General features: G+C 43.0%; 1 long non-coding RNA gene across 1 annotated transcript; it reads left to right on the top strand.

Annotated features, from left to right (window-relative positions):
* The first annotated feature begins 17,541 nt into the window (after positions 1–17,541).
* LOC137162087 (uncharacterized) lies at positions 17,542–19,115 on the top strand. Its single transcript, XR_010922272.1, has 2 exons — positions 17,542–18,143; positions 18,499–19,115. It is a non-coding gene; the product is annotated as an uncharacterized lncRNA (long non-coding RNA).
* Positions 19,116–19,338: the final 223 nt, after the last annotated feature.

The raw sequence follows: 19,338 nt of genomic DNA on the forward strand, positions 1-19,338 counted from the left end.
TAGATGTGCTGTAAGATTTGAGTCTACAGTGGAGTGAGTAATGCTCTGAATTTGGTGTGTCATTAGTTTATTTGGTTTAAGACAGACTCTTAATGGTTTTATAATACAATCTTTTGAATTCAGTTTTATTTTTTATTTTTAAAAAAAGTCTTACTTGGGCTTATTTTAGATCAACAGGAAGATACCAGACAGCCTATGAATAGCTCCCTTTGTCATATATGTCTGAATAGGACATGGGTAGGTAACAGAAGACTGGGTCACTTTTGGATCATTTATATCTTGGGCTGACCTGCCTAAAGTAGTGAGGGGATTTTACTCTCTCAGATTAGACTGGAGCTCTTTGATCTGTGAGAGCTGTCTGAGGAGCAGCTGCTCCCTGCTGTGACAGTAACCCTGGGAATCAGTGAATAGTGACTCCCACTGGTAATCCCTTGTAACTCTGACCCATGTCATGGGACTCTGGTCAGGAAATAAAGATCAGTCTCTCACCAGCACACCCGGGTATTACACCTTTCTCAAACCTGTTGATCCTGCTGCTCCTCCCTCCCTTCATGGATCTCTCTATCCCAGACTCTACCCTTCCCTCAGTCGCCTACCAAAGGTTCTCAATCTTCTGCTCAGGCTGACACAGACAACCCAAAAGAAGGAGGAAGAGGAAGCACAGTTGCTGCTGTGATTCTTTCTCCTCCACAAAGAGTCCTGGGAGCAGCTGTGGAAAGGGGCCCCAAGTGGTCCAGCAATGGGAGGAAAGAGATCTGAATTCCCAGAAGAAGGTGGAAGCAGCCCAAATATAGGCAGGAGGAGACCCTAAATCCCCAGCTAGAAATCCCAGCAGTTGGAGAAGAGGACTCCCCACAGAGGCAATAAACAGAGACAGCAAAGTAGAAATGGAGTCTGAGAGACTAGCAGAGATGAGTCAAGGGATTATTGGGCTCACTATAATCTAGGCAAGGGGATTGGGGCCACAGCTTCTCACTTGTGTTAGAATCCAGCCACTGTGGCTCTGCTCCTCTTCCCCACCCACCTTTAATCTTTGGTTCCAACTCCACTCCACTCTAAGCCCCACATGGTAGCCTGCCATTGACCCTCTCTCATTTCTTTAGCCCTTTGAGCCCTTATACTTAAATCTACCTATGACCATAAACTGGAGGCAATGGGGTTGCACAGGTGTAAGATAGAACCTAATTTGGCCTGCAGTCCCTTAATTCCAAGTGATGATGTGTGAGAAACAAAGAACCCAGGTTGGAAAGAGCCTGGGTTGAGTTTGCAGGGCTGGAAATGAAGAAACAAAATATTTTTTACTTATAAACTAGGACATTTCTTATCAAAACCATTGAGAGACAATACCCAGGGAACCGCACGGTGTCACAGTGCAACACAATATCATCTCATATTAGGCCCACACTTCAATATATTTCTGGCTTGTCAGTGCCAAATCACAGTCTGTATAGCGTTAATGGGTCATGGAGTAGGGTGTGAAAGCCACTCCACTAACAAAGCCTTATCTATAGTGGATATTCTCAACTACAGTACTTGAATTGTTCTACATAAAGAAAATATATACAGTGGGCTAAATTGTGCTCTCAGTCACACAAAGACAACCCTATTGATATCAGGGGCCCTGTTCTCCAGTCACAGGAAATGAATGACTCCCTCTGACTTCAGTGGGAAGTGCTGGTGCTCAGCACCTCTGAAGATCTGACCACCTGTTCAGGTGCCTAAATCTGGATTTGGGTGTCTAACTTCAGGAACCCGGTTTTGAAATGTTTGGTGATAGTATATATGCTGCAGACAAATCAGGGTGTTTCTCCATCCCTATATTTGCCTAAATATTTGGTTACAGATACCTCCTGGCAAGGTGACAATCATCTTCTTAGGTCTTCCAGATTTGTTTTTGTTTTGAAATTCATGTAGAAATGAGCCCACGTGCCTGAAAGGACCTCAGGCCATACCAGGTGGCACACCTCTTTTCTGACCTTTTGACATTCAGTCCTCTTCCACCTCTCCCAACCCCTTCTGCAATTGCAATAGAACCATATCAATTCTCTGCAAACAGGCCTTCACTAGTTGGAAAGATGGGGCTGTATTGGCTCCAGGTGGCTGCCACCGTAGGCTGAGCTCCTCTGGAGAAGAGCAAAGTTGGAAAGTAGAAAAGATTAGCATGATGCTTTTACATAGTTCCAGAACACAGCCTGGGGCATATTTTATCCCTTGCAGATTTCAGCTCCTCAGTGTGTTTCTGCCAATCCCAGGCTCTGTGCAAGCTCATTGAAGGCACTAAAGGTCAGCAAAGCCTTCCAAAATCATGTGTGAGGAATATTGAACATGCAGCTCACAGATGGAAGAAAAGTTTCTTTGGTATATTATGGAATTTTGTGCAGATAAGAGAGAAAGATAAGGAAGATATTTCTTAACCCATTATCTGCCGTATGGCATTGATCATATTCCAAGTAGAGTGAATGCCATTAAAATGTTCAGAATTGTCAATGGTTACCACATCTGAGATACCCACACCATTTTTCCACATACCTCAATTTTTCCCTAGATTTCAAATAGGACACAACTGTTGTTACTCAGTGGTGCATGTAAGCGTATGTTGACTTTTGGGGCCAGATTTTCAGCTGGTGTAAATCAGCACAGTCCCATAGAAGTCAATGGTGTGATACCATTCACACCAGATTAGGATTTGGTTCTCTCATGCCACCTATTGTATTCCAAACTCCCACTCAAGCATTACAATGCTATAGGTGTGTAGAGGAGTGTGACTGTGTCTCTTGGTGTATAGAGAGAATCCTCAATGCAGTATGTGTCTGGAGATTTACTTTTTTCTGTGCTTATAAATGCACTACTACTTGAACTTCCACTCAGGGGTGAATTGATGATGATGACCCATCTGTAGGAGGGTCAGGTTTTTTGGTCTTTGTTTTTGTTTTTTGTGTGTGTAGCTATCCTCTTTAATGTTTCTAGATGTCACAAGTGATGGCAGCATACATATTAAGTGGGTTGAGTCTGCCAGAGGCATCACAGCAGCACTCAATGATATAACCCACAGAATTTTGCTGCCTGATGGTACTGGACGAAAAACTTGCTCAGCACATTAATTTATGGCAACAAACTAGATTAGATTCCCTGCAGGTTGCACTCCCTAAGTTCTAGGAAGAACTCTCAGTTTACTACTACTTTTGCATTTTCGTTATATCTTTCCATCACAATTTTCTCCCTTGTAATTATTAACTTGTCCTTTCTTTTTAGGAGGCTATTTTCCTAGTTTGAAAACCTCATAAGAACACAGAGATTGACCGATGTGCAGGCAGGGATTTTCAAAGGAGCCTAAGGCAGTTAGGCACTCAAATCCCATTGAATTTCAGTTGTTCAAAGGAACCTTTTATTGAAAATCCCAGCACATGTACTGAGTCATTTTGCCAGCTCTGACTCCTGCATTAGGACAAGGGTGTTCTTGGTTTTACACAGTGCTGCAGTTTCCTTCAGTCTTGTGTTTGTACTGTATGCAACAGTCCTCTCACTTTTTTCCTTGGTCCACCTTCAAAATGGAAAACATTTACCTATCATCAGTATTCTTTTGCAGTGACGGGAGCAATGACTCCAGGAGATTGGATTAGGAAAGGCAGAGGCAGACGTTTTCCGTGCCCACTGCTTGGGCATTCACTGTCCACCAAACTGAAGTCAGTACTCTGTGGAGAGCCAGGCTTCAAGAAAAGCAAACTGCCAGAGGAGAAAGAATCGCCTCCAGTTAGCAAGAAGTTCAATATCTTGTTTTTTATTAATCTTTAAGAGAGAAAAATATTATTGCGAAGAGCCACTTGGCAAAGGCAGAATGTGCTGATATGCAACTGCAAGGAACCCCTCTGTGCAGAGATCACACTAATATCTAAAGTGGATGTCCTGAGAGATGGGCAGGAATTCTTTTCCACCAATGACTAATGAAACCTCCCCATTCCAATGTTTTAAAAGCTGTAGCGAATTAAAAATAGAATTCCTTAGTGAGGAAAGAATCCTTTGGGGTGGGCATTTTGTTTGCTTTGCATTATATCTCCCTAAATTGGAATGCAGTAACAACCTGAAGAAATTAGAGAGCAAATATACCAACTTGCAAAGAAATATAACCCTACACTCAACCAATGGCTGAAGAACTCATTTTGTGTTCTCTTTATAATAGGAAAGAAATATCCCCTTTTTTATTACAGCTTATGCAGCCTTTTCCTAGCTGCTCTGTCTGTAAGTAAACATTACAGGGAATATGCCTTCAGTGGGTTATTATTAAATGATGGCTAATGGTAATGGCACAGCAGGTCTATGCTGCATGTACAGCACACAAACAGTATAGAGAACGAAATAGGTTGTAAAGCTTTTGTCTGATAATGTCTCTTCATACGAATGAAGCTGCACAAAAATGGAAGCAGACAGTGATGATAAGGATTCACTGAAAACACACTACAGATCTGGGGATGGGTAGTTCATAGGTCTCATCTGCCCAATCACATTATACAGTTTTTGACGGTAGTCTCCCAAGGAGATTGTAAATTATCATTAAAGTGCTATTACTTGCTATCAAGGCTCTCAATTACATCAGACTGAAATATCTTTCATATTTATTTTCTGTTTATGCTCCTCATAATTCTCTACGGTCACAATCTGCAGACTGAATGGACTGTAAACTGGAGATGTGTGGGATGCCTGCCTTCTGCAAGGTATTTATGCCCCATGTTTGCGGGACCATTTGCCACATTTTATTTGGAAAATTTGGGCCGGTCAAAACTTTTTCAGTCAGAATGGGAAAGATACTTGCTTGATGTTTTTTCTAGGTTTGATTCTAAGGTGCCCTAAGACTTTTTGGAAGATGGCTTTAGAAATGAAGGGTTATATTCTCTGCAGGGTTGTGGCACGGCCTCCCTCTTTGAAGGAGCAGTTTTTGCCCGCAAAATGTGCATCCACAAAATGAAATTCTGTGGAGTTGCACCTCTCGCCATCCAGTTTGCACGGCAACTGAATAGATAGAGATGACACTGTGCACGCTTGTGGCAAAAGCTGTGCCCACAAAAGGGAAGCCATCCTTCTGAAAATATATCCCAATATTATGGGATCATATTTATATAATCCTCTCCCATCTCTGCTCATTCCCCAGCCCCTTTTTTTCAGTTTTGAGAGGTCTCCTAAAGCAAGCCACCACCTTTTTAAAACGTAGTAGCACAGCGCCCTCAGCTCAGTGCTCTCAGCTGGTCTCTTCTGCAACTCCTTTCAAATGTGACCTTAGGCCTCCCCTGGAGAGTCACCTTTAGTGCATTGCCGTGACATTCCAGCAAGAGAAGCAGCACTCGTGGGGAGGGAGGGAGTTTCTGTTCTCTGGCGCGCTCCAGAAGAGCACAGCACGGGAGTGGCACCATTTTTAAATCCATATCAGCAGTGGGGCCCCTCCACTAAACCAGCTGCTTGGAAGGGGGATACACTTGCTTCCCATTTCCCTTAAAAACACTTGTCCCTGAGAGGAACACTCTGTAACAATGCTCAATCTTATACAAAATGAAAAACAGGAAAAAGTTAGGGTCAGACATCACAGACTAATGGCTTCCGCGCTCTAGGTCTGAATCTCAAACACACCATAGGTTCTCACGGTTCATCAACCAACCTGAATTAAAAGGGCAGCTGCTATTATTACTGCTATCGCAACATGAGATGCCTGCTGACATTAAACTGTACAGTAAAGAAGAATGGCACTGGCTGCAGACACCCACTACAGTAGAAAATTTCTACACCTGCTCAACGCCTGCGCAGGGCTTTGAAGATGTAGCATGCTATATACGTGCAAAGTATCATCATCAGAATTCGTCACTTCCTGCATGAGAACTGGAGTATGGTAAATATATTGTTGCAACTGAAGATCATCTCCTGATGGAGACAAAGCCCATTTGATTTTGGTTTACAAACAAAGAAATGCATGTGATGCTGCTGCCTCCTTTCCCCCAATTTGACACATGCGGAACCACGCATGTTCCTTTCTGTGCTCTCCTGTCGTCTTCCTCTTTCTCATGTTTACTAAGGGCCTGATCCCGTTCCCATTGAAGTGAGCAATCAAATTCAAATGAATTCAGTGGGAGCAGGAGCAGGCAGTCTATATGTTTTTTCGTCCCTTAGGTAAGATGGAGGTGCTGAATTCTAAGGAAAAAATACGTTTCACCTTCAGCCAAGTCATTTTTCAGGGAGCAGGCAGTCTGCTAAATATCTGCAGTATCCATTTGCAGTTTGGTGACATCCACAGAATCACAGATGAGCTAGACATTTCAATCCAGATCTGTGTCTAGTCACAATACAGTAGAATGAATTAAAACAGTTATTTCTCAGTCATTCTAATATTAAGTAGTATCTAGTTTCCATTAACGGCGTACTTTACCAAACATCAATCCTCCTCCAGCTGAAATCAGTGGCAAGACTAGGTGCACGATCAGGCCCATATTTTGTCATTCTCAAATTCTGCTGTGCACAAAAGTTCTGCAGTCTTTACTCCAACAAAATTCTCAATAAAGTCACTGATTTAGGATTGGAGGATCTGGGATGTGTGGTCTAAGGGCTAGTCTATACTAGAAGCGTTAAAGCGGCACAGCTGCACCGATGCAGCAATGCAGCTGTGCCGCTGTAGTGCTGCTAGTGCAGACACTCTATGCCGATGAGAGAGAGCTCTCCCGACAGCATAACAACTCCACCTCCATGAGGGACGGTAGCTATGTCAGCTCTCCTGCTGCCATAGCACTGTCCACACCAGCCCTTATGTCAATGTAACTTATGTCGCTCAGGGAAGTGGCTTTTTCACACCCCTGAGTGGTATAAGTTATACCGATATAAGAGCTAGTGCGTAAAAGCCCTAAGAAAAGTAACAGGTTTCAGAGGAGAGCAATGCAAAAATGCCCTGTTCATACTTGTGAATATTCATGGAGACTAAGTGATTTTGCCGTGAATATGCATGGCAGCAGTGCCAATGAGCCCAAGGGCTAGGAGGTATTTTTGATTTTGCTGAGAGAGTGATGAAATTCTGTATATTGGGGAAATCACTGATTTGTCCCAGAGTGGTAAAGTTCTTTATGGATGCAAAACAGCTTGTTTCGTGTCGTCAAACGGCAAAGTTTTGCCAGAAACAAGTGCAAAATTCTCCTCTAAGATCCTCTGCACACCTTTTGCCTCTTATATTATGCCATTACAACTCCAGCTCAGAACTGGAAAAAGTTTGAAAATCTAGGGTCTGATACTTCACACTCTTGCACCTTGCACAGTCATTTCACCTCTGAAAGTGGGTGTACCAAATTGGCAGGGCAACATTTTAGCGCCCTCACTAACCACGCTGTACATATGGTTACACAAAGTGCAGAGCAGTGGAGAATTAGGCCCTGGTTTCAATTGCTTGGTAAAGTGAGGTTTAAAACTTAGGCCTGGTCTATACATAATACTTATATTGATATAACTCTTTTGGTTAGGGGGAGGAACAGTTAAATCAGAGGTACAGCCTCCTAGCCTGAACGCAGTTCTATAAATAAACTGGGCATAATCTGATCTTGAGAAAAGAAGACTGAAAGGGGGCCTGATAGTCTTCCAATATATTAAGGGCTGCTGTAAAGAGGACTGTGATCAGTTGTTGTCCGTGTCCACTGAAGGTAGGAAAAAGTGTAATTGCCTTAATCTGCAGCAAGGGAGATTTTGATTAGGTATTAGGGAAAACTTTCTAACTATAAGAATAGCTAAATACTAGGATAGGTTACCAGGGAGGTTGTGGAATCCCTGTCATTTGCAGTTTTTAAAAACAGGTTAGACAAACATCTATCAGGGATGGTCCAGGTTTACTTGGTCCAGTTCAAGCACAGGGGGCTGGACTCGATGACTTCTCAGAGTCCCTTCCAGTCCTAAATTTCTATGATTTCCTGAATTTGCAGATGACACACAGCTGCACCCATCCTTTACCATATACGACCACACCATCACCACCAAGAGGGCCGAGTAGTTGGACAAGACCAGCTCTTGAATGAAGGACAGCTGGCTGAAGCTGAACTGAGTAAGACAGAGGTGATGCTGATAGGCAAAGGAAAGCATTTTCAGGAGCTTGTAAAACCCTGGTGCATTCTCCTTTGGTTGATGAGACACACCCACAATTGGTTAGTCCAGTCTGTAGGTCTAGGAGAACTCTTGGATATCTCACTGATACTGAGCTCTGATGTAGAAGCATCCGTGAATACGTTTCTACTGTCTCTGCTTGGCTAGGAAATGCCATCCCATCCTCGAAAATCTGTCCTCAGTTATTTATGCAAGGGCAAGTATAGCAAGTTATTAAAGGAGGGCATGTATGGCAAGAGACCACTATGGCTTAACCAGGAGATCTTCAATGACCTGAAACTAAAAAAAAGTCCCACAAAAAGTGGAAACTACCTCAAATTGCAAAGGATTAATATAAACAAATAAGTATATAGGGACAACATTAGAAAGATCTAGGCACAAAACAAGATTAAACTAGCTAGAGACATAAAAGGTAACAAGAATACATTAGGAACAAGAAGAAGACCAAGTACAGGGTAGACCTGTTACTAAATGAAAGGGTGGAAACAATAACAGAAAATGTGGAAAAGGCAGCAGTGCTAACTGACTTTTTATTTCAGTTTTCACATAAAAAGTTAGTAGCGATTGGACATCTAACATAGTAAATGCCAGTGAAAATTATGTAGGATATGAGGCTAAAATAGAGAAAGAACAAATTAAAAATTACTTAGACAAGTTTGATATCTTCAAGTCATCCTAGAATACTCAAGGAGGTGACCGAGGAGATATCTGAGATATTAGCGATTATCTTCGAAAAGTCATGGAAGACAGGAGATATTCCAGAGGATGGGAAAAGGGCAAACATAGTGCCAATCTATAAAAGAGAAATAATAACAACCTGGGCAATTACAGACCAGTCAGTTTAACTTCAGTACCTGGAAAGATAATGGAGCAAATAATTAAGCAATCAATTTGAAAACATCTAGAAGATAATAAGGTGATAATTAACAGTCAGCATGGGTTTGTCAAGAACAAATCATGTCAAACCAACCTGCTAGCTTTCTTTGTCAGGGTAACAAGCTTGTGGACGAGGGGAAATGGTAGATGTGGTATATCTTGACTTCAGTAAGGCTTTTTGATACTGTCTCACATGACCTTCTCATAAACAAACTAGGGAAATACAACCTAGATGGAGCTACAATAAGGTGGCTGCATAACTGGTTGGAAAACCATTCCCAAAGAATAGTTATCAGTGGTTCACAATCAAGCTGGAAAGGCATATCAAGTGGGGTCCTGCAGGGACCAGTTCTAGGTCCAGTTCTGTTCAATATCTTCATCAGTGATTTAGATAATGGCATTATGAGTACACTTATAAAGTTTGCACACGACACCAAGCTAGGAGGGGTTGCAAGTGTTTTGGGGGATAGGATTAAAATTCAAAATAATCTGGACAAACTGGATAAATGGTCTGAAGTAAATGAGATGAAATTCAATAAGGATAAATGCAAAGTACTTCACTTAGGAAGGTACAATCAGTTGTACACATTCAAAATGGGAAATGATTGCCTAGGAACTGCAGAAAGGGACCTGGGGGTCATAGTGGATCACAAGATAATATGAGTCAACAGTGTCACACTGTTGCAAAAAAAGCAAACATCATTCTGGGATATATTAGCAGGAGTGTTGTAAGCAACACACAAGAGTAATTCTTCTGCTATACTCCATACTGATTAGGCCTCAACTGGAGTATTGTGTCCAGTTCTGGGCGCAACATGTCAGAAAGATGTGGACAAATTGGAGAAAGTCCAGAAAAGAGCAACAAAAGTGATTAAAGGTGTAGAAAACATGACCTGTGAGGGAAGATTGAAAAAATTGGATTTGGTTAGTCCGGAGAAGAGAAGACTCAGAGGGGGGACATGATAACAGTTTTCAAGTAAAAGGTTGTTACAAGGAGGAGGGAGAAAAATTGTTCTCCTTAACATCTGATGATAGGACAAGAAGCAATGGGCTTATATTGCAGCAAGGACGGTTTAGGTTGAACATTGGGAAAAAATTCCTAACTGTCAGGCTAGTTAAACCCTGGAATAAATTGCCTATGGTGGTTGTGGAATCTCCATCACTGGAGATTTTTAAGAGTAGGTTAGCCAAACACCTGTCAGGGATAGTCTAGGTAAAAGTTAGTCTTGCCATGAGTGCAGAGGAGTGGACTAGATGACCTCTCAAGCATCCAGTCCTATGATTCTATGATTCTATGCCTTTCTCACCTCTTGACTGGATTACAACAATGCAATATACCTGGCAGGAAACTGGCAGTTCTCCATCACAGGTTTCCAGAGGACCAGGAGCTAAATGCACACCCATCCTGTGCAGGCCAGTGATATTTGCTGATGACAGCAAATGCAGTACCTGACTTGGGGAGCTAGACATGCTCCTCAGCCACTGGGGACAAGGTCGGCAGGATGTCATGTTAGCTGGGCCAAGCTCCTAGAGAGCACTTGTGCGTTATGATACAATTCTGCCATAGACCCTGATCCAAAGCCCATTAAATTAATGGGAGAAGTTCCTATTGACTTCAATGGGGTTTGGGATGAGGCTCAGTTGTTTGAAGGGAAAAAGCTTGCTACACCCTCTCTCCCAGCACATGCCCCACAGCAAAGGCCTCTGTTGATTCCCTAAAGAACATAATGTAGGGGTAAATATTTGCTGTGTAGCTTTGCTGGATGGATTTAGCCCTAGTTGCCTTTTGTTTTCCCGCAGCTCAGTGAAACATCAAAGGCCAGAGGATAAAAATGATTGACTCTTCACAAAACTGACTTGTAAGCAGTGTAGTTGTAACTGTGTTGGTCCCAAGATATGAGAGAGACAAGATGGGTGAGGTAGCATCTTTTATTAGGCCAACTGCTGCTGGTGAAAAAGACAAAGCTTTCGAAAGATTGTCTCTCTCATCAACAGAATTTGGTCTAATAAAAGATATTACCCCACCCAGTGCTTAATTTGTAATGAAAGAGATGCTGGGGCTCAAACAATTATTTTACATTCATATCTGACGCAGCAAACCCAGAGGTCCTGGGGCTATGAATTGCCAAGCTAAGAGGAGCCGGAGCTCAGCCCTTGCAAGCCCTGGCACAAATTAAGCACTGACCTCACCCACTGTGTCTCGCTAAAAATGGGACTTTTCACACAGCTGTATTTCCAACAGCAAAGGGTTTTTTTTTTTTTTTTAAAAAGATGGCCACCAGTTACAACCCTCAAATGGCTGAGACAATAGTTTATAACTTAGAAAGCATGAACTGTTATGATTAGGCAAAGGCAAAGATGGAATGATTCAGTTCTACGCCTTTTTTAAAAATAACCAGTTGTTTGAAATTTTCCTGTTGAAGTTTAACATTCTCACAGGGCATTGCTTATTGTTTCTAGTGGTGTAATAAGCAAAATGTCTGTCAAATTCTCCTTAGGCGCCTTCAGTGCCTACTTTTCTTTTCTGCTTCATATTTCCTACAGAAAGAGACAGCATAGCGAATAGGAGCAGAGTCTAACGGTAGAGCACATGCTAACTGGTGCCAGTTGGTTTATTCCTCCAGTAATGGTACTAGCTCAGAAGCCAGGAGGGTTAGTGGAGTGATTAGAGCCTGATTCTCTTCATGGTTGATCTGTTCTTATTTGATATATAATAATGGAAAGCATTTTCCTGGTAAATGGCATCTTTTGATATCCTGCAGATGGGAGAGTTGTCACGGGAGGGTCCCTCTCTTAGGGTTCAGCCCCTGACTGAGAGAGCTGCAGAATTACCCAAACCCAGCTGGAGCTCCATATGCTTGAAATATGCCCCCCCAGGAGGAGTGCCCCCCAGATGCAGAGCCAGCTCCTATGCTTCCCTATTCACAGATCCTAGCATGGGAAAGGGCGTGGTAGGGGTGAGGAGGGGCTGGCAGGAGGAAATGGCTGGATCCCCATGCACTCTGGCAGTCCCCAATTGGCAGAGGGTTTCTGAGGCTACTCTACAATGAACCCTAAGCTAGGGAGAGAATTGGGGAGCAGTCACTCTTCCCCTCCCCCGTTCTACTTTACGCCAGGCACAGCGGAGAATCTGGCCCTCTAAAGTCTACGTTTGTTGGCAGTCTGTCCGATTATCAGCAAGTAGGAAAGAACAGCTTGCTCAGCACTAAGGATCATCACAGACAAATGCAAGGAGGGAGAATAAAAGGCTTGCCAACATTCTGTTCAGCTTCAAGCATTCTTCATGCATGGGAGATAATCAGAACCATAGGACAGCTGGGTCACAATGACCTTGGCTAAGATTTTTAAAGGGGCATAAGGGATTCAGACCCCAAATCCCGTTGACTTGTAATGAGATCTGGGGCCGTAACTCCCTTACAAGCTTTTGAATAGCCCACCCCTCGCCTACCTTTCTGCTCCTCCAGCGGAAGAAGAGATGAACGCATTGCACTGATGACATCACAAAGTAGGCAGGCCATTTTTTCAGTTTTTACCTGGACAGTCCTCGTTTTGGGTAGTTTGTCCCCTGCCTGATAGTGAGGCAAAATCAGAAGTGGTTTTGTCCAGCATCAGACAGGGGATGCCATTTTGAAGAGCATGCCGCTCTAACCCTGCCAGCGTGACTTTGCACACACCACGCGTGGGAGGTCACACTGGCGGGATGGAGTGGCACACTCTTCAAAACGACGTCCTCTGTGCGGTGTGATTTCGTAGGTGCCCTCTGTGTGAGGTCATGCCAGCAGGGTCACAGTGGTGAGGCTGGGCCCAGGCCATTCCCAGAAGTACCAGGATGGCCAGTATTTGGGGAACGTGTGAGTGGCCACCCTACAAAGGGATGCCACTTGCTAGCAAGACGACAGCCACTGGATTTTAAAATTGTTAAAGGTAAATTAAAACATTTTTTTTTTTTAATTAAAGGATATAGCACACTCAAAACATAGAAGGACGTGTTCCCATCATGTGGACTTTCTGCTGCTTGTGCTGAGGCGAATGGGTGCCAGGTACTCGGCAAAAATGTCTTTGGGCTCATCTACACAAACATTTAATCTGCAACAAGCTGGGGGGTGGATGTACTCTGCGCTCCCCTGCCGCACATGTGAGCCCTGCTGGCATGCACTCACGGTCCCTTACTGCGCTTTGATCTACCCCTGTTTCGAAGCATTTCTCCATTCTCCAGCTTGCTTAAATGAGACGTGTGTGGATCTGGAGCAGAGTTCTTGGGAGAATCTCCCTAGCAAGCAGGCAGGTAAAAAGGCCTTTGCTCCGCCCTTTCTCTCACTGACTAAAGTAGCTGGCCAGGTGTGAGGGGTGCAATACACTACAACTTTTCAAGGGCTGCAGTAACATAATTACACACGAGAGCAGAGGAGAAAATGTGCTTCAGAGCTTAGGGCTGCCACTGGGTATTGCAGTTTACATAGCTCCCCTTGTTCAGGGCTAGGCCTAAAGGCACAAATTACTGCTATTAATTAATACACTCTCCAAACAGTCAGAAGTTAAGGCACTGATGCCTAGTGGACAGAGCACTGAAGTGGGACCCAGGAGATCAGTATTATTTTCTCTCCTCCGCCACTGGCCTGCTGGGTGTCCTGGGTCAAATCACTACGCCTCTCTGTGTCTCATCTGTAAAACTGGGATAATGATACTGACCTCCTTTGGAAAGCCCTCTGTGATGGATGGATGAAAAGAGCTCGGTATTATTATTATTATTAAAAACAGGTTAGACTGCCAGTGATAGTCTAGGTACATTTTCTCCTGTTTCGGGGGGGGAGGGGATAGACTATATGACTTCTTGAGGTCTTTTGCAGCCCTACTTTTCTGTTATTTCTCTGATTATTATTATTAATTCTGCTGTTGTTTACCCCACTGAAAATCCTATAACTGCGATCACTTTAATGGAGTTACTCTGGATCTACAGTGGTGAGAGAATTTCTTCCATGGCCCCTGCCCTCAGGGATGTCCAGTATAAATACTGTTGGTTTCACTGTCTTTCTAGCTCTATGGTGACTATCAAAATATGCTCGTAAAAGGACATTTTAATTCAAGATGTCGTTTCCAACCATACTGTAAATTGTCCTTTTCTCTGTGGATGGAGGAAGTGCTTTTCATTGTGTGACCTCTCACAACTCTGTGCTGTGTGTTAGCAAGGCATTAGCAAAACACGAATCTGTGTAACTATCTACTTTAATGAAAATCCCTTAAAAAATCACACAGTAATGGACCAAAACAGTGGAACACCACTGTAAGCTGTAGGTTTTAGGACCATTCTTGTACAATACTGTAGTATGATTTTTAAGGGATGCTATGTGTTGTCTGTGGGATTTTCAGATTCACATTAAGCCTATAACGCATCCCAACCATGACTACTCCATTACATACATTTATTGAATGACCTCAGACATGTCAGCTGCCAACTCTATCTTTTGCTCTGCACAAAACAATAGGTGGTGTGTTATTTAAGAGAGTGAGAGATTTTTGGAAAATGATGCTTTTAAACGATAATATTTAAGATCCATATCCTTGCAAGAGACATAGATTTGTTTTCCAGCTGTTTTACTCCTTTAGGAAGAAATCTCCCTGACTGGGGAAAAGAGTATGGAAGGTTTAAAGTGCAGAAGCGCTGCCATGATCAGGGCCAGTGTGATGAAATACGATAATGAGGGAATCTGCAAACCTCTATGTGCAACTGAGCAGCAGAACTGATCAAAACTGGGGAAATTATTTCATTTAAAAATCAATGTTGACGTTATTTCAATGTCACAGGGCTCAAAATGGATCTGTTTTCTCAATATTTTTCTCAATATTTATATCAAAATCATTTTTTTTTTTACAGTTACTGACATTTTTTGTGCACTGGTAAACAACGACAAAAATGGATAACAACTTCCAAAATGACTTTGATAAAAATGTTAGTAATTTTTTCAATTAAAAACGTCGATTAAAAAGGCGTGGAAAATTTTGCAAAAACTGGAAAAATCTCAATGATCTTTCAGTGAGTTTCACTTTTGAAACAAGGCCTTTTTTTTTTTTCCCCGTTAAGACAAAACCTTTATGTCCAAACTATTTTGAACATCTGTCCTCTGTAGCAGCCCATTTTGTGGGTGCACACAAGAAAAGGGAAGGTGCCCCACAGTGCATTTAGGTGGTCGCCCTGAGGCAAAGAGGTGCAAGGGAGGGCCTCATCCCCAAAGAGACTCCAGCCCAGGACCTTAGGAATGAGGCAATGCTATGTGAATATTCAGACAGAGCAGACATGATAAACAAAGCTCATGATTACATGTCTCACTATCAAGACTCCATGACTTGATTTATAACATTGCTTTTAGTGGTATGGTATATAAGGACATCCTCTCATTTGCCATATGGATAGGCGAAGTACTCAGCTTTGTTTCACAGTTCTCTCCCCATACTGCTTACAGGATGCCATAGGGAGTATTCATGAAAACAGGTTTCAGTTTATGTAATGGTCCATCTGCCTCTAAAAGGTACAGCATAAAAACACGGGGTTCAGGGACAAACATATTATACAAGGACAGCAAATAGTGATGCAACCATTGCTTTAGGACTGACGAGGGGTTAAAGTGAATGTTGGTTCAATGCTCAATTCAAGATGCAAAAAAAAATTTTTTTTAATGAAAGAATGACATAGATTTGCAAATGCCTTGTATGACTGTGTTTTAAAATAACACTTTTAAACAGCCACTGGGACTCTAGGCAGGGGAGACCAAAAAGTTTTTGAATAATGCATGAAAGATAATTTCCAAAATCACCCTTTAACTAGTACCACATTTTTTTCACTCCATATTCATGATTCACCATTTGCTAATCCTGATGCATAAGGAATGAAGATAGCCCCTGTGTATAAAACCTAATGGACACCATTCTGGAATAATATACAGAGCTCAACTTCCAGACATGTGTCTTCAATTTAAAATAATTCAGCAATCATGTTCAACCAGAACCTGATTACACAAAATGGGACATTTTAACTCCCAGACTTGGATCAAATTTTAAGGCCAGGAGGGGAAAAAAAGTGCTATGTTTATACATTCCAGAAACTGAGGTTTAATTACCTGCACACAAATTTAACTATTTCTTTGAGCCTCTTATCAGCTCATCTGTAACTGTTTTAAATACTTTTGGTTTACCTGCTCTTTGTAGTTCCTCAGTGATTTTTTTCAGCATTCCAGAATTGTTATGAATGGATTTCCTGGATTTAGAAATTAATTAAAAAGGAAGCTGAGATACCATGGTACATAATCGTAAATTGCCACTTTAAAAAAAACTGTTACTTTTTTTTTTTTTTTTTTTTTTTTTGAAGTCTCAAGATCCAAAGATTCCTGGGTCAAGAACATTAAAATGACAAACCCTGGCAAATTGCCAGTCATTATCTCCCTTTGTAACTACTGGAGCACCAGTTTCTCCTCTTGTCCCATTCATTCTTCCTTTGACAGCTGCCTTCCATACTACAGTTTGTGACACTAATGTGCAAGCAAGACTATTAACGTCTCCACCTCGTGGATTATAACAGAAGCTGCTGTGAGATTTGATTCTCAGAGTATCTGTAGTTGAGATGGGCTTGTGGAGTGTCACAAGCCTAGCAGAGAGCAGCAAGGTGTTTGCTGAACAGAAGTAAAACTCTGTTTGACTGTTGGTTAAAGGAGTTGTGTGCAATCATTGCAGTTGATGCTCCAGAGCCAGTGTTACTTACTGCAGAAGGGATTTGTAAAGGTATTTAGTGTTGCTGTGCTCAGCGTTGCAATGCCTAACTGACTTAGGAGTCTAAGTCTCATTTTCTAAAGGGATTTACGCAGTGAGGATGCAATCCACCCGCCCTACTCCACAAACTAGGATCTTTCTCCTTTGCCTTCACAGCATGATTAGTGCTAAATGAACCACTCTGGATCCAGTGCAGCCCCCTCCCTCCAGCCCTCTCAAGCCTTTATCCAAAATCCAGCCAAACCAAACCTGGCTTTAAGTTCAGACTGTTAGCTAACTTCCTTTCTGGTTATTTTATATCGTTGCATGCTAGTGCATTTCTTGTGTCTCTCCAGAAATGGGAATGTCAAAATACCACCAGCAAGGCTGTTCTCCTGGTACTTCCAGCTTGAGCAGAAGCAGGAGTGTGAGGGGGGTGTCCCTCCCCCTCCCCCGCAACAGATTTGGAAGGGGTTGAGATGGCCAGGCAGGCTAATTAACTCACCAGGTTGCATCTGGAGGAGGAGCCAGAGAGCAGGGATTGATTAATGACATGAGACTCAGCTGGACAGGAACAGAAGGAGCCTATATAAAGCCAGGTCATTGGTAACTGAAGGGGTCTGCAGGGAAGTAGTCTACAGTTGCTTCCTAGGAGGAGGGAGGTGTACTGGGGCTAGAGCAGGGGTGGGCAAACTTTTTGGCCTGAGGGCCACATCAGGGATGGGGCTGTGCAGGGGGAGAGGCCACCATGTGTCCTGCTTGGGGCCATGAGTGGCTCCAATTAGGGTGCCACTGGGCCCATGTGGTGGGGGAAGGGGCGAGGCTGGGAGGAGGGAGCAGGCCTGATGAAATGCTCAGATGAGCTGTATGTGTCCTGCGGGTCATAGTTTGCCCACCCCTGGTCTAGAGTGTAGTCCACAATTGCTCCCTGGAAGGAGGAAGATGGAAGGTTGGCAAACCCAAGGAGGTAGGGAAGTCAGGAAGGTAGAAAAAGGCTCAGGGAAAAGCAGCAAGGTAGGACGGTGCAGGCCTTGGCTACTAACTGGAGGATGCCTGAACTGAAATGTGGAGTAGAGGGCAGGCCCAGGTTCCCCTACCAGTCATTGAAATTGTGGCAGAGGCCAACAGACTGCCTGGGAGTCCTGGAAAGACTTTGTTACAATACCCCTAGAAGGGGGATACTAGTGACCTGGCTGGAGGGCTGAGTTACAAAGAGGCAAGAGGGGTCCGCAGGGCAAGAAGACAATGAGAGAGAGACTACCACAGGAAGATGCAATGCCTAGCCACAGTTAATCTCCAGGATGGCCAGGAGGAGATGCCATCTGCGGTGACTGGACCCTGTGACAAGGACCGACAAGAAAACTTGCAAGAATTCCTGTCCTCCTGACATATCCAGCCTTACTTCGCAGCCCCAAGAGGTTATTATTTGTTTGTTGATAGTAGGGCTGATAATGTGCTAGGTGCTTTAACATAGTCCTTGCTCTGAGGAAAAAACATACTAAGGACAGACAAGAAGGCAGATGCTAGTGGAAAGGGAACGACAAATCAAGTAAATTCTCTGTAGGCAACACAATAAAAATGGGTGTTTAAGGAGGAAAGGTGGAGAGGTCAGGAGCCTTTTAGATGATTTCAAGGATGTCAAGTCATGCTGAAGGGCAGTGGGGAAGAGACTGTGTGAGAATCTGATGAATAAGATGATGAATAAGGATAAATTTCAGCTAAGCATTTATACTTTTGGGTGCATCTCTGAAGCAAACTTCTGACTCTGTTAAGGTCCATCCTTCACTGAACTTGACCAGCCTTCATCATCCTCTGGAGCAATGGTCTTGACTGCTTCCCAGCCAGCAGCCCCCCATGCATGGTAGCACATCAGAATCTGCCCTCACTACTACCTCACAAGCAGCTGACAGTGTGCACATGTTCATGAAGAAATCAACTCTTACTCACTTCAACTGTTAGAAAAATGTGCTGTTAAAATATGTTACTGGTTAAATGAATACAACATATTGCCAGTTCTGTTCCAGAGCGATTGAAATAATTTTTACATAGCTTAGCTGCAGTTACGCATGAGCAAATTAAAGTCAGTGGGAGTTTTGTCACCTTCTTCTTCTAAGGAAGCAAGATTTGACCCAGGAAATAGCTGGAAACACTGATCCATCAGCAAGCTGTTCCTCCCATCACCCATTTTATTCTTTTTGTTTATTTTTGTGGTGCATGTAGCTATGTAACTTAGCAGATGCCACATCTTAAAATGGAAGATGGCCGCCTGCAGGTTTGCTGGGAGGCCCTCTGTTTTGGAGACAGTGGTTCACTTCCTAAATATGGCCACTCTAAGAGAGGGAGTCAAACACACACCACACACTCTATCTCATGGAAGCATTCTGTTGCCATCTCTCATGTTTTATCGCAAGGCTCATAACACTTTGTGTTCCTCTTAATGCCCCTGCTTCAGGTCATTCCATGAAAATCTCAGCATTCATTTAAAAAATAAGTAAGTTCCCTGCCCTCATGGTTGTAGAGAAAAGCTTCAAAACCTGACCAGAGTCCACTCAAAAGTCTCAGAAATGTGAAAGCAAACAAAAAGAACCCCGAATTTATTATTTTAAAACAATC

The sequence above is a fragment of the Emydura macquarii genome, unplaced genomic scaffold (genome assembly GCF_026122565.2).
Source record: "Emydura macquarii macquarii isolate MOO-44397 ecotype Brisbane River unplaced genomic scaffold, CSIRO-AGI_Emac_v2 contig_2422, whole genome shotgun sequence".
Lineage (NCBI taxonomy): Eukaryota > Metazoa > Chordata > Testudines > Chelidae > Emydura > Emydura macquarii.